Below are 16,882 nucleotides of genomic sequence, written 5' to 3' on the forward strand. Positions count from 1 at the left end.
ATATATATATATCCATTCATAGCACAAATATGATGAATGTGTGCGACACTGGTCAGGTACCTTCATACTTAGGACAAATGGTTTCATGATAAAATCCTTTTGTTTATAAATGAATATTACGATTTAAATAATTAATATTGAATATCATATGTAAATGCTTTTTGTACCCATTTAAAATCTCTTCAAAAAAAGCGTTATATTCACGTCACATTTTATTACATATCTAAAGCATTTTTGAAACATATTTAATTTAAAAAATAGAAAGCTCCTTGTTTTTATTTTCAGATATATTTGAAATATTTTCGCTCTATAATACTTTCATTAAACAGAGGAAAAATATATAAACACACTTAACAAAACTTTGGTGTCAATTTCTTCTTTATTTCTTCATAATTTCATGTGCAAATGTTATAGAAAAAGATTTTACACAAATATCTAAAATAACCGAAGATGGATTATACAGATATTTCTTACGAAAATTTACAAAACATTTTTCTGCTTAACAAAGATTTATGGAATGTAACTGAAAAAAACCCAAACAGATGCACCAAAGGTTAGTTAAAATACATCAAATATATTGTAAAGATATGACGTGTCCTGATGTTTAGAGTCGTGACGATATGGTGTATGTATCTTTCATCTTATCCATTCTTGATAATATTGATGATAAGTCTGATATACATAGATGTAACACGATTATATATTTTATATACATCAGTCTCGAGTTTTTTATTTTTTTGTTTTTCATATATAAATTTGTTGTTTTTAATTTTTGTTTCATATATACTTCTCGAGGTTTTTTCAGGTTTTTTTTCATTCAAGTCTAGAGTTTTTTCTCTTTATAGTTCATTTATAAGTCTGGATTTGTTTTTTTTTTAATTTTTTTTTCATATTAGTCTTGAAGTTAGTTTTTCTCTTTTTCACATAATTATTCAATTGTATGTATTAAATAATTTCATAGCTTTGTTTATTTGACAGATCCATACATTCCAATGGATATGCATTTACAGTTGATATGATTGACCTTTAATTTGTTCTCATTGGTAACATATGCCTTTCTTCACTAATATGGAATGAACAACCAATTAACATATTAACGCTACGTGGGGATACTCCTCTTATCCTGTTGTCTAATTAGGTTATCACATTACAATACAAACATGTTATATTAAAAATTTCCGAGTAAAGTTCTAATTAAATGATATACTAATATGCAAATACCTTTCATCTAGTCCTCTTGAGTCATAATTATATGCAATTTAGCGTTTTGTCCCCTAATCACAGGATTTATGATGAGAGAATGGTATTTTAAATGACAATAAAACGTGAATTTTTAATTAAAATTTTATGTCATTGTTATTTGTTCTTATAAATAGCTCGCGGATGGACTGCTTCATACAATCAAAACAATACAAATATGCGAATGTGTTTAATTGCATGTTACAATGCTAGTTAACTATAACGCATTTCAGTAAAAAAAAAAAAAAAAAAAAAAAAAAAAAACAACGTTCTGTTGAATCATTCCTTGCCTCTCACCATACTAGAAATCTGCCATTTCGTACACGTTAGGATTCCCTACAGGACTGTGGTCAATAGATGTATATTCCTTTTCCTGTACGGTATGAACTGAAAAAAAAAACATTGGTAAAGGGGAAAATTAAATGAACAATAAATCAACGCATCACTACAGAAAAGACTAACTAAGAGAGTATTTGGTGACAGACGGGATATTTATAAGTTTTTCTTTCTTTATTAACAAATTAGTATACACACTACAATGTATGCATATAAATATGAAGTGAATCAATAATCAATACGTTCGTTATGCTTTTGTATGCTTTGATTAAAAAAGTAAAATAACGTAATGGTGAATTTGCAAGAAAATGAAGTATTATGTAGTCAAACGATAAGGATAGTTCCAATACACACAAGAACATGAAGTATTATGTAGTCAAACGATAAGGATAGTTCCAATACACACAAGAAAATGAAGTATTATGTAGTCAAACGATAAGGATAGTTCCAATACACAGTCATCTTTTATATAATGATTTGTGTCAAAACTGCGTAGTTGATTCTTACCAGTCCCTGTGTCCGCGTTTTTCTGTTCCACTGTATTTCTGATGTTCATGTTTCTGTAAATAAAATAGATAGAATAGATATAGATATAAATTAAATATAATATACCACCATTACATTATATATGATTCGATTAAAGCAAAGGTGAAGTCAGTTAGAATATATATTAAAGGTGCTCCATCGCCACCAGTGCATAACTTTGTTCCATATGAAACGAAGTACTGTTGCACTAAGGGAAAATAACTTAATTATATTATTTTTTGCGTTAATTAGACACATATATACGATTAAAACTAATTATGCTCTGTCGGTAGTGGAGCATCTTTAACTGTTTGATAATATCCTAACTAGTTCAAAACATTATACTGTAATGTTAATTCAGATAATTCGAAGCAAGTCATCTTGTTTTATGGCCGCGGTATAAACTGAGAAAAGAAGAAGTTCAAATAGTGAAAAATTTTGGCAAAAGCAAATGTGAATATGGTATAAAATCATTAAGTCATTAAAAACATTCTAAAATTACAACCTGACGTGGCGCTACCCAAATTATTACGTTTTTTGCATATACATCAAGCTTTTTTTTTCAGTTTGGATTCCTAACTGAAAATGATTATCCTGAACAAAAATTAAGGTGCTTAATAGTAGTAAGCAACTCGTCATCCAAGCATGCTATAGGTTCAATATGAGTACCTTGGGCCCTTCGGTTAATGACAATAGTGACCTTTTTCATATTTCATATTCTTTCCTATTGCTTATGTAGACTTGAAGAAAATGAAATTGTTAAAAAATCCTACCTTAAAAACACGCTGAAACATAGCGCTGAACCGGGGATGTTTAAAAACTTTTTATGTATCGATATACGTATTTCTGACGAGTAAACAGATTATCGCATTAAAACTAAAGGTACAATTTGTTGAATGTATAGGGAAAAATCTGAACTATTTTTTCTCACATTGGAAAATTTTAACATTTTTTTTTTACAAAAAGTGACCGAATATGGGTAGCGTCATATTACCATATCTTTCTCATACACACAAGTAAGATGTAAACATTACATTTATTTGTAGGTTCCCGCCGTCGCTATTTTTTTCCAATACTTACCGACGTTGCCATATGAAGCAAGCCACCAATGCAGCAACAAGGAGTCCACACAATACAGCTAATGTGTATATCAGAATGTCTTGATATCCCACTGTAAAATAACGTGTTTCAGGTATTAATAGATATAAATATGAATAAAAAGGGGTAAATCGACACACGCAATCATTATAAAAGACATATTATCGAATTAATGAATATTAAAAAAAAATATTATCGTAATTTGATTTACTGTTGCAGTTACAGTGATAGTAAGGTCATAATTTAGTGAGACATTAAAACAAATATTATAAAAAAAAAAACGTTACTAAATATGAGAAAATATAAATTTCATAAATAATTCATAGTGTATTATATTTGTGTTTTCTAAAGCTATATCTGGTAAATAGATAAACATACTCGGGGCGTGACAACGACCGTCGTCTTTGTTACAGATGTTGTCTGTACATGAGTCAAGGCACTCGGCTCCACAAACTACTCCGTACCTTCCGGGGTAACAATCTATATATATCAAGTAAAGAAAAATGGATCATAACGCAAAAGTCATTTAGGCCATAGCAATCATAATCGCCTTGTCAAACCGCCGACAGGCAGGTCTTTGTAATAAATCCACTCCTCTTTGTAATTAAAATAAACACTGATATAAACCTTAAGGTTGTGTGATAATGTTTTAAGCAAGGTAGACCATTCTTCTGTGTTACAATGTAACCATGTTTATGAGATTGTCTACAACGTACCTAAACAGTGCCCAGTGTGTTGATCACAAAGAAAGTCTTTACACGTTACAGGACATATCAACGAACACGTCTCGTCATATCTTCCAGCTTTACAACCTGAACAAAAAATATTCTCCTATAAGTTCTCCATATCTACAGCAGATTGTCTAGTGTTGGTCAGGTAGTTCGTAAAGCGGACTTCCGACTTTTGGAACTTTTTTTTATTCAATATTGTCAAAAGCAGATGGTCCATTGTGACGTCATTACAAAAACAATGACCTGGTTGATATTTGCAGTTCTTCAAATGTAGTTTCTTATAGTTATGCAATAAAGAGTATGGTATGCTTTGCTCTATACAGATCTTATGAAACTGGTTTCGATGTTTAATTTTTTCTTCGTCGTGGCTCGCAAATAAGAACTTTTAAGACTCGTTTCATAAAACCTTTTAATTAATGACTATTCCTTTAATATCCTTTATTTTTTCAAACAATTATCGTAGTTCAGCTGGCTTTTACTTATTAAGAAAGCCGTTTTATTTAAATACAAATTAACTTTACATCGTAGAGTCAAGTCAATATTGATTTATTCCATCTTGATGCAAATACGTCCGAGTCCAATTATAGCACCATCTGATTTCACACGTCGTACCTATACATGTAGCGTTGTTCCTGGTGCATCCGTCCTGACAGTGTACAGGGCAGTCCCGGTCACAACTAGCGCCATGTTTCCCAACGGTGCATTCTGAATCAAGCAATGAAATTGGAGTTATAGGCAAACCGAACTGCATGTGTTCAATCTAAATTTACTGAAACCATTTGCATTACTTAATCAGTTATACTTTCAATCAATGATTAGGAATATCATATTATAATTTTACTGAGACAATACTCTTTCAATGATCAAATAATTTCAGAATATGTTAAGTAAGATTAATTTCAGAACTAAATGAGCTAGTCATAGTCATCGATTTATCAAACAAGAAGAAATGTATTGTTAAGCATTGCTATTTCCATAGTATATTCCGTCTTTGCATATTACAGGCGGGTAGGTATCGATTGTTACGTCATTATTTTGTGAGCGCAATTCCCGCCGTTTTCTTCGACAAGTATGACGTAACGCTAAAAAAAAACGCATGGCATCATAATCAATAACTACATACAAGGGCAGATAACTCTGTAATATGCAAAAACGGAATAAGTGACATACCCATACAAGAGCCAGTGTCTTGTGCACATAAGCTATCCTTACAGGTAACAGAACAATCTTGTCCACATCTGCTGCCGTACGTTCCGGAAACGCATTCTAAAACATTAATTAGATAATGATATCAGATTTATTTTAGATTCTCAGGGATATATCTGCTCTTGAAAAGCTTTGGAACGGGAAGTGACATGGCGAGTGTTCTTCCCAAAGGCAACTACCAATTCAACAAAGGTCACGACTTCTCTATTATGTGTAGAGCCAAGTTATATGACGATATGATTCAAATTACTGATAACTACCCAAAGGTCGATTATGTCTACGATAAATGAAATCATGGAAGATAACTGGATAACTGTAAGCAATACTGATATACCAGAATACATCAATGATGTTATGCAAGTATCAAAGTCAGAACCTAAGTTTAAAGCTATTAATGCTGACATTTATGACCCATCAGGATAGCTTCTAATAGGAGCAGATTGAAAAAAAAACATTTTTGGTCTGAATTCATAAAGGGTACTAAAACGACAACTCTTCCGACTGCCGGAGATTCCCGAAATATGGAACATTGGTATTTATCGATATTTTAACCGAAAGTAATGTATTAGAGTGGGACATCATTAATACTACTCCGTTACGGCCTGTGGTAGACAACTGACACACATAACTGTTTCTTACCTGTACAGTATCCAGTGGTCATATAACATTTCTTTATCCTTGTAGTTTACAGAACAGGCCTGGTCACACGAACTGCCGTACGTTCCAACAACACATGCTGAATATAAGACAAGAGTTGAAAAAATCCTTGTCCATTTTGTACTTTGATCAGTAAACTAGACATAAGCTGTGATTGGAAAAAATATTTTTATATGGTTATATTAAAAAAAGGAACTTGAATATATTCTAACCCAATTTGTCATTTGATTGGTAAAACTAGACAGGAAGTATAGTTGCAAAGTTCTATTATATATATATATATTTTTTTTGACTTAAAGTGGTTTGCACAAAAATAAACACTCGCGCTCACTTTTTAAAGAACACAATATGGGTTGTTGAAAGAGAAATGCGACACTGACGCAATGTTTCAATCTAACAGATCTAAGACATCAATAAATGTTGGTTTTTATTTCAAAAAGACCGTTGTTAGAAGCCTACCAATGCAGTTACCCCTGTCCTTGGTACATTAAACGGTCCTTACAGTTTATCGGGCAGTCTTGGTTACAAGTATTGCCGAATTTACCAGGGATGCATTCTGGAAAAAAATACATACATATGCAATTTGACATAGTTCATAATTGGATATAGTTATATCATGTTAAAACTGTTGAAAAAATAAAATTTATAATTTTGGCTTTTGGCACTGATATAAATATATTCTTCTTGCTTTGGACAAACAAGTTTACGAACAGGAACAAGTTTTATATCCCCTGCAAAACACATGGGATAAAAAGGGAGCAAACTGTATTATTTTATATACATTCCATCAGTAGATGTATAACCTCCCTTTGCGTAGTAAAATAACAGTTAAAATGGAATGGTTGTATTTTTGCTTTGTTGAACATTGTATAATTATTTAAAACAAAATAATGAATGAGCCTTTTTTTCCTTTTATCTCAAATATCCCAACATCTATTGATATTCTTCTTTTGAGTGTAAGTCGCTTTTGATCATGAGTATAGTAAGAATGTTACACTTTGGATTTCTTGTTCATAGTCCTGAACAAAAAATGTCTTTGTATTATTTCTCACCCGAACAAATACCGGTTTCCGCGTCACAAACTCTGGCATTACAGTTTACTGAACAGTTTTGTCCACATGTAGTCCCAAACTTCCCAGTCACACAGTCTGTAAAGTTTGGGAATTTTGGAAGTAAGAAGTATTTCTTATGTGACAGTCTAGAAAATATGCGGTATGCATTATATTTTCGTTTCATACTTAACTAATTGTCACTCATATCATTATGTTTCTTGAAGATTAACATACGGACAGAGATCAAGTTTGTTGACAGTAAGATACAATATCGAAATAAAATCATCGTAAATCCAAGCAATACATTTTACATTTCTTTTACATTGTTCATTTTTAGTACTGCAAAGTACTTTCAAAGTGATCTAATTGCATTAATGACTTTGGGATATGAGTAAACATAGTTTTGAAAGTGTGCTTTCGAAGAGAGATATTTTAAAGTGTAAAAAAAGTATTTGTGTATTGCATCTCCTACCAGCACAATGTCCGGTTGTCTTATCACACAGTCTTCCCTTACAGTTTATAGAACAGGTCTGGCCACACGTACTACCATACGTCCCAGGAACACATTCTAAAAATATAATTATATTGTAAATAAATATGTTTTCCCTCACCTTATAATCCTATTTATCCAAGTTATTTTTATTGTTACAAAAAGAAAACACGATACAAACTTTTTTTGCAGTTTTGCACTATTATAGAAGAATGCAACTGCATCATGTTTAACCGTATCAAGATTGTTTTCCAAGTTTTACAAACAGTACTTATCTTTAAGGAATCCCTTAACTTAAAATTCGCTATAGGAAAGCATTACAGATTTTAAGGAAGGCTCCTTAACTTCAATTTTTCCTTAACGTTTGGAATGCTTTTCTAGAGGGAAATTTAAGTTAAAAATTAGTAATGTTCATAAAACTGGGACCCAGATGTTTTTAAAACAATGACCAATGTCCTTGTATGTATATAAGTAAATATGCCCTGATAACGGTACCACACACAATTCGTTTATATAACAATCATAACAGAACTTATTAAACAATGCGTTTTTCATACAAATACACTTATAGCGTTACATATGGCAGACAAAGGCATGAATAAATAGTTGGTACCAACCAAAACAAAGCCCAGTGTCTTTATCACAATGTCTGTCTGTGCAATTCGTAGAGCAAGTGAAAAGACATCTGTCTCCGGATAAGCCAGGCTCACAATCTGCAATGTGATGTGATATGGAAACTGACTTCACTGGATAATTAAAACACAGTTACATTAGAAAGTGAAAACAACTGCAGATCTAAAACTAACGGTACAGATAGTTATCGGGGACAATACTTGTTTCTGTGAAGAGGAAAAATGGGACGAACAAAAGACTATTTATTTTTATGAAACCGTATTTAATAAATCATGGGTCTGTAATGTCACGAAAATACATAATATCATTGACATAATGTGGTAGATAAAATATCATTGTTTAATAGCAACCTGTCAATGTTGTTCTGTTCTATTATCTATTCTATCGTTTTCGGTTAAAATTTAACACAAGACAGTTTCTGCATCCAACCTTTCATGATATGTATGCTGTACTGTATATTTATTGAACGAAAATATTGTTTAAACTAAAACAAGATTCCCAGCATCGGATCTCTGTTAATCGGTTACTTATATGATTTTTCAGGTTTTTTTTTTTAATTTGGTTCTTTTATGCGGAAGATATCAATCCAAAAACGAGATTAGCATGCTTTACAGCTATGCACCCATATTTTACTTACATAGACAAGATCCTGTTCTAGGATTACAGTTCCCTCCGTAACAGGTTGCCGGACATACTTGACCACAGTCACCGTCACCGTACATTCCTATCGTACATCCTTGGAACAAAGCGACACGGAATTTTATCGTCAGAGGTATATATATATTTAATTAACACTTATTGATACAAAAGCATACTTAGAAGATATGGAGATCGTTAATATATATTAGAACTTAGTAGTTGCGATTCTAGTCAACCGCCGATTATAGTTAAAGCATTGAGGATGATGATCTGTTTTTCTTATTACTTTTTTTCTAAGAAAAAAGGCAACATTTAAATTTTTTTTATATATATATTTTTCCTCGTTTCTTCCATATTTACCAAATGTAGAGTTCGTATTGATTTTATTAATAATTCAGTACACATATATTCCATTTTCTCATTTAAACGTTGAAAATAGCCTCGAATACTCAGAGCCGTTACGTTCAAGCTGACATATTCCTATATCTGCACGGGTATAGCCGATGTCGGTCACGTGATGCGACTCGGGAGACTCCGATCTGTGCGGATATCGGCAATTTCGATCATGTTGTGCGACTCTGACGTGAAACTTGGTGTTGATTTGGGTCAGGTCTTTCAAAAAGCATGATATTCAAACCAAACATTTCCCCCTATCTTAATGTTATGTTAGCTCTTTTACGGATATGAGCCATTATATATACGAACCAATATTGACACATTGTATGATATACAAAAAGGTTTTAGAGTGACAACTGCATGAATAAATCGCGGCTTAATATGTAGGACAAATCCATATAATCAAACGGTGCTCATAAGTGATGAGGATAATCTTCGAAGCAGCCGCAAGACGTTACGTAAGTATCTACACGGCATTTTTTTTGACAGTAGGGGATATACTATAACATGAAACATATTAGAATGCCTATTATCAGATCTTAACACATACTCACCATATACTAGCACCTCACAAAGTTCCAATATGGCGTAATCACTTTACCAGCTGTACCGTTTTGGGTTGTTTCTATAGTTGTACACGGTAACGTATCGCCCTACATACGGGCACTGGTGTGTTATTGTCAACTGTACAGCTGCCAAAGTAGTACTGCTGTCATCGTAACAGAGGACGCCATCGGTCGGTGATATAGTTGTATTAGATACGTAAAGTTGGTAACCGGCCAATCGCTGCTGGAAGTCCGCTAAAAACAATATATTTTCACAATGAGAGCTTAAGATCGTGTCCAAATCGAATATTAATTCAAAATAGCCACATTGACAAGTTGAAACATTAAAGTAACAACGTAATCTTTAAAAACAAATCTAACACACATATTAAAAGTACCTTGCTGTTTTAAAACAAATCTACCATACATCCGAAAGGTAGCTCTCACTTCGGTGGTTGGTGCCAATCTTGCAAATGATAAATTGATAATCAAGGGAGATAAGTTATAGCGAGTCAGTGCAGGATAAGCACGAGCTAGTTTTTCGTACAAATGGGAGATATCAAAACAACGAATAAACCCTATGTTAATTCGGGAACATTTATTGTTAAATTCATGACTCTTAAAGTTCATTTGATGTATGGTACACTTGGTGTGGATTTATTTGATCTTCGTGAATTAGACACCTTACTTCAAGTATGTAACCATTTCCGATGCATGTAGAAAAAATATCAACGCATTCAACGCGTGTCATAGCAACGAATCATCACACATCATCTGACGTAAAAGCTCTTTTCCCCTGCATTAAATATATGTAACAAAAACAAACTCAGAGTTATACCCACACATCCATGTATATTACCAAGAATGTTTAGGTCTTTCAAAGTAGGGCTACCAACTAACCTCTGTATATGATCTGGATGTTGTCGATGGAACTGATTTGTCCTAGATCGACACGCCACCAAGCTGTCGTCGGTCTACCAACAGCACCCAGTGTGTGTGTGCACAACATCCCGATTCTATTTGTGTATTCTGACACCCGTCGACTGCTGCACCTGCCAGCCATAAGTTGGAGGCTTGGTTGCTACTTTGTGTAGCTATCTTGGACAAGGCGATATTATCTGTAATAGTCCATATGAACAACATTAAGAAACTGTTACAGGATCATGATTTCAACTATGATAAACCATCTCTATATTTGATCAAGGCACTACAGCAACACTAAATGGTTCAATATCATTGAAATACCATGGTGTTGCTAAGACATTGTAGTTAGCACATAAAACGGCACTGTCAAAATAATGACGTAACAATCGATACCTACCCGCAAGTGAGCTAACTCTTTACTTTTTTCAAGATTATTATCACATTAAATTCCTGGTAATACTTTTATACCTATCATAGCGTTTTGGAAAACTAAGCGGGTAGAGATATACTGTTATATATTGTATCTTTTACGCGGCGTGACAAAGCGTAATGCAACGTACGTTTTGGTGTGATTGAAAGTGTGGCAATTAGCATACCTCAACGCAGTTCATCGTCCAATAATGTATCTTAACGTAGTGTAGCGTAATGCTTATGTGGGTTGAAAAACTTTGTTTCGCAATCTGTTCGTATCGATACGTTTACTAATACACTGATCTAGACAAAGGTACATATACGATTGCCTACGTAACTCTACATTTCGCTACGCTTTTAGTAAACTTCGACTGCCGTACCACACTTTTTGCTATCATCCCAGGATAGTAGCTTTTATAATCGGTCGCTTTGCCTGCTTTGTTGTTGGGATTTCACATGGTTATAACTAATCTGTTCACTTTGATTGGCTGGCCAAAACGATTTACGTGTGTTGATTGGTTACTTGTTGTTGGAGATTTCATGTGTGTAAGGGGTACCAGTGGGGAAATTATTGCAAATAAATTACCAATAGATAAACCCAGAGAAGTCCGAATGTTTTTTTCTAGATGTCGGACATTCTTCTCAGAAATCACACAAGGCGGTGCTACATGTACTGAATGGAATATAAGGGTTCAGTCTAGAGAGGTTTCAAATGTTCGGTGATCAAGTGTCGGGAGCGCGTGGAACTTCTATATATAGCCTAACTAGTACTGATAGCTAGATGATCATGACCTCCTTGTAAACACTGTCCGTACATGGGAAATGCTGAAACAAAATGTTAGGCAATAGGCCTACTTTGGAGATATTTGTGGAACTGTATGCGCTAAAGTAAAGTATAGTTTTTAACCGAAATGCTATGCTTGTCTATATGCGTATATTATGTATTTCACCAAGTCTCCCAAATTCTTGTGCATGCATATCAATCAGTACATTGTATATTATACGGAAAACTTGTTAGCATTAGGAAAAGGTCCACTTCACCTTCTGAACATCTTTATTAAAATTAACAAAATGTTTATTTTCATAACGCATGTTGTATAATTATGTATCCCGACGTTGTCATAATTACAACGCGTTATTTGAATATTACTGCGCCAGACGGCAAAACTTCCACTTATTTGGTGATGTGACGTCATCTTTGGCCATCGTTATCAATAATATTATGTTATAATTGTTTTGAAGAGATTTTTTTTCCGTAAAGGTAGCCTAGTGGCCCTTTCATTAATATCATCAAGTTGATTATCTTTTACATTGAACGTGAAAGCATTTAAATTATCATTCTTCAAAAATGAATTGTCATAAGAACTATCCCAGTTAACTGTGAACAGAACAATTCGTCAAACTCTCCTATAATTGGTTCCTAATAAATAATGCTGTATGGTAGCCTTCTTAGCTTTTTGGGATGCTAATACTTGTATATATGCTTATAATTTAACATTTCGATACGTAAAAGCGAGGGTTACGTTAGTGGTAGAGGTACTCCAAGAGTATAGATAAGGTACGTTATTTATTAATAAGATACGCTACCGTATGGTAAAGGCTACGCTATGCTACGATAGTACCCTTATGCCGGTCGTACTTGTACTATAAGCGTGCCCTAGCGTACGAGTATTTAAAAACTGAGTGGTTAGAAGTGTGTTTCATAATAATAATTTGTAATACTCTAAATTGGAGGTAATGATATGGTATTTGTAGGTAGAGGTTTGCTAATCGTTGGTGGATTTTGGGATAGAGACATGATCTAGACTTAACGCTCACACACAATTACGTTACGATATACCACTGTGGGTTAAGCCAGACTATGATTTGCTAGTCCAACCGGAAACATCTCACAGTTTTATAAAACCTTTTTCATCTCTATACTTACCTTCAGACCTAACATTAGTAAATATAAGAACTATTTGAACTTGAACAAGAAAGGCATCACCATATCGGTTCGTTTTATCTTTTCTGTCCGCCATTTATCAACTTCATAATATTAACAGCAACAAGGAAGTTTAAACATGTATGTATCAATGTTATATGTGTGGAAATTTAAAATTCACATCAACACTCTTTCTAGCGTGAGTGAAGAAAACTATTTTATAACAACACTTGTGTAAAGTTGATAGCGTTTGAAGGTCACATAGATATCGGAATGTGGTGTAACAAGTTTAGCGGCGGGATTCATCGTCAAACAAACAAAAAATGGTAACTTCTAAAAATAAACCACACCCGCCTACCAAAATAAACGAAATTCATAAGGGTCACATTTACGTAATGTTTTTTTTTTTTAATTTTCTTTTAATTTTTTTTTATTTCTCGTTATTACGAGAAAAAAAAGTCGTTACGAGGAGGAAACAGTCGTTATAACGCGGAAATAGAATCGTTTTAACGAGTTTCAAAAGTCGATATTACGAGAAAATAAAGTCGTTATTACGGGGAGAAAAGTCATTATAACGAGAAAATAAAGTCGATATTACGAAAAATTAAAGTCGATATTACGAGAGAAATGTCGTAATTCGAGAACAAAAGTCGTTATAACGAGTTTTAAAAGTCGTTATTACGAGAAAACAGTCATTATTACGAGTTTTTAAAGTCGTATCAACGAAAAATGGAGTCGTTATAACGAGTTGTAAAAGACGTTATTATGAGATTAAACACACCTAGCAGTTAGCACATGAATTGCACTGACAAAATAATGACTTAACAATAGATACCTACCCGCAAGTGAGCTAACTTTTTACTTTCTTCAAGCTTATAATCACAGTAAAGTCCTAGTTTTGCTTATGTAACTATCCTAGCGTTTCGGAAAACTAAGCGGGTAGAGATATCCTGTTATAAATTTATCTTTTAAGCGGCGTGACAAAACGTAATAAAACGTACGTTTTGATGTGATTGAAAATGTGACAAGTAGCGTTCATCGCTCAATAGTGTATCTTAACGTGTGATATAATATGGAAAAGTTAAATTTAAATATATAAGTTGTACTCTTGAAATACATATCATCATCTACGCCTCCTCGACATCAACAGACACACAGTAGAATAAAGAAAAGAAATACTTCAAACGTAGTGCAGCGTAATGCTTATGTGGGTTGAAAAAAACTTTGTTTCGCAATCTCTTCGTGTCGATACGTTTATTAATACGCTGATCTAAACAAAGGTACGTGTACAATTGCATACGCAAAGATCGTACCACACTTTTATACCTAATTAAAACTTAACATTTCGATACGTGAAATCGAGGGTTAAGTTAGGAGTAGAGGTATTCCGAGATTATAAATAAGACACGTTAATTTGTATTATGATACGTTACTGGATGGTAGGCTATGATGTGCTACGAAAGTACCCTTATGCCGGTCGTACTTGCACTATAAGCCTACCTTACCGTATTTAAAAAAAAACTGAGAGGCTAGAAGTGTGTTTCAGTATAATAATAAGTAATACTCTGTATTGAGTACATGTAATGGTATGGTATTACCAGAGGTAAACTAGAGGTACGCTAATTGTAGGTGGATTTTAGGATTGAGACACGATCTAGACTGTACGTTTAGACACAATTACGTTACGATAAACCACTGTGGATTAAGCCAAACTACGATTTGCTAGTCCAACCGGAAACATCTCGCAGTGTTATAAACCATTTTCATCTCTACTATACTTACCTTCAGACCTAACAGTAGTAAATATAAGAACTATTAGAACTTGAACAAGAAAGGCATCTCCATATCGGTTCGTTTTATCTTTTCTGTCCGCCATTTATCAACTCAATAATATCAACAGCAACAAGGAAGTTTAAACATGTATGTATCGATGTTATATGTGTGGAAATTTAAAATTCACATCAGCACCCTTTCTAGCGTGAGTGAAGAAAACTATTTTATAACAACACTTGTGTACAGTTGATAGCGTTTGAAGGTCACACAGATATCGGAATGTGGTAGATCAAGTTTAGCGGCGGGATTAATCGTTAAACTAAAAATAAACCACATCCGCCTACCAAAACAAACGAAAGCCGTTGGGATCACATGTACGTATTTTTTTTCGTTATTATGAGAAAAAAGTCGTTACGACGAGGAAACAGTCGTTATAACAAGAAAATAAAATCGTTAGACCGAGTTTCAGAAGTCGTTATTACGAGAAAATAAAGTCGTATTTAAAAAGTCGTATAAACGAAAAATAAAGTCATTATAACCAGTTTTAAAAGACGTTATTAGGAGAAAAAAGTCGCTATTACGACAATAAAAGTCGTTCTTACGAGAAAAAAAGTCGTTATTAGAAGAAAGTACGTATATAGGGAATACATGGTTAGTATTTTACAATACAAGGTTTATTTAAGCGGCGACTTAGGAAAGCCGTCAGTGTCGAGCACCGAAGATACTAAACGTGTATTCTGTTTATCCTGCATCTATTATGACATTCAAAACGCAGATATTTGCCAGTTATTTACTTGGATTCGTTTGAAGCGAGACGCATATTTGATGCGGAGAAAAAGATTCATTCACTAAACCTAATGAGTTTTCACTCCTTTTTACTGTCGTGGGAAATATGTAAGCGCATTCGCAAACATTACTGGTAATTCTATTCAGTGCGTAATATCACTGAAACAATATGAAAATACTCAAAAACAATAATTACCCATCAAAGAATTACTTTACAATACATACCTTTACCGTGAGCGAAGAAAAAGACGACACCGCTTTTTTTTGATATCGTTAAAATGACGTCATCCCGGTGAATGTGAAAATGAAGTCATCCCGGTGAATGTGACGACAAATTTTAGCGGGACTAAATGACATTTTATTCACCGAAAGGTTAAAGTTCGGGGTCAAGTTAGAAAATGTTCCGTCAAATGTGGAACAAATTCACGTCATTGTGTTGACGGATAAAGTATTTCGTATTGACGGATAAAGCACAAGTTTATCCGGCAATAGTTATCCGTCAGTATTGCGGCAGTTGCAGGATAAAATGTATATATGTAAGTGAGCATCTTTGTAATTTAAGTCACTGTGGTACTAAAACCCATAATCATTTAATGACGCGCCTGATAAACCGGTTAAAAGTAGTCTCCTACAGCAAAAACACAGCAGATATCGCTATTAAGACATGGAAACCCATAATAAAAGCAATACAATATTATTTTTGGAACAATGACCTTAAGATTCGCAATAGTTAGTTCGAGATTTAAAGTGAATAACAGTCTTTGAATGTACCCACTGTGTAAGTGTACATATGCCTGTAGTTATGGTATTCCGGATACAATGACAACGATGTGCGATATCGAAAAGTGTGAAACATTTTGTAGGGATATTATTTATCAAAGATACTGATAATGATTACAATTTATATCTATGTAATATTTGGCTTCATGAACAATTCAAATCTATTTGCCAAATCTTGTAAAATATCAACGTTATTTAGCAATAGTCTGTGCCAGTGAAAGTGGAACAGCAGTAAATCGATTATACTTTGAATAGATCGAAACTTGAAAAAATCGATTATACTTTGAAGTTTATTCAAGTCTGAACTTTGCTTCAAACGATGACTCTTTAAATATACAACCAAAGGATATGTAATTTACAACCAAAAGAGACAAAGTTTTGTTTTTCATACAGTGTCAATAATAAACAGTTTGCAGAATAAAATATGTATTTACAGTAAACACGGTTGATAATGAATATGTTTTCAATAAATCCATGGTTACAACATTAAGAAGTTTTGTTCTTCGTCAAGTTTATTTTTTATATCTATAATACTATGTGTATAACGAAGTGATTTCGTTGATCTCTAGATGTTCGTTATAAACGTCCCTTGCGAGATAGTATTCATCGTCTCCCATGATAATATTTAAGATTGGATTCAGGATAATTATGGAATTGAATTTATTTCGTGAAATGTGTTGTTGCTATTCTTTTCTCGCCCTGGGATGGTGTGTTACGAATGACAAAACACATATTAT

At 33.4% G+C, this 16,882-nt stretch overlaps 1 pseudogene; it reads right to left on the reverse strand.

Moving 5' to 3' along the window:
* Window positions 1–5: 5 nt before the first annotated feature.
* On the reverse strand, window positions 6–12,943 carry LOC138326145 (scavenger receptor class F member 1-like; annotated as a pseudogene).
* Window positions 12,944–16,882: the final 3,939 nt, after the last annotated feature.

Source organism: Argopecten irradians, chromosome 6, assembly GCF_041381155.1.
Source record: "Argopecten irradians isolate NY chromosome 6, Ai_NY, whole genome shotgun sequence".
NCBI classification, from domain to species: domain Eukaryota; kingdom Metazoa; phylum Mollusca; class Bivalvia; order Pectinida; family Pectinidae; genus Argopecten; species Argopecten irradians.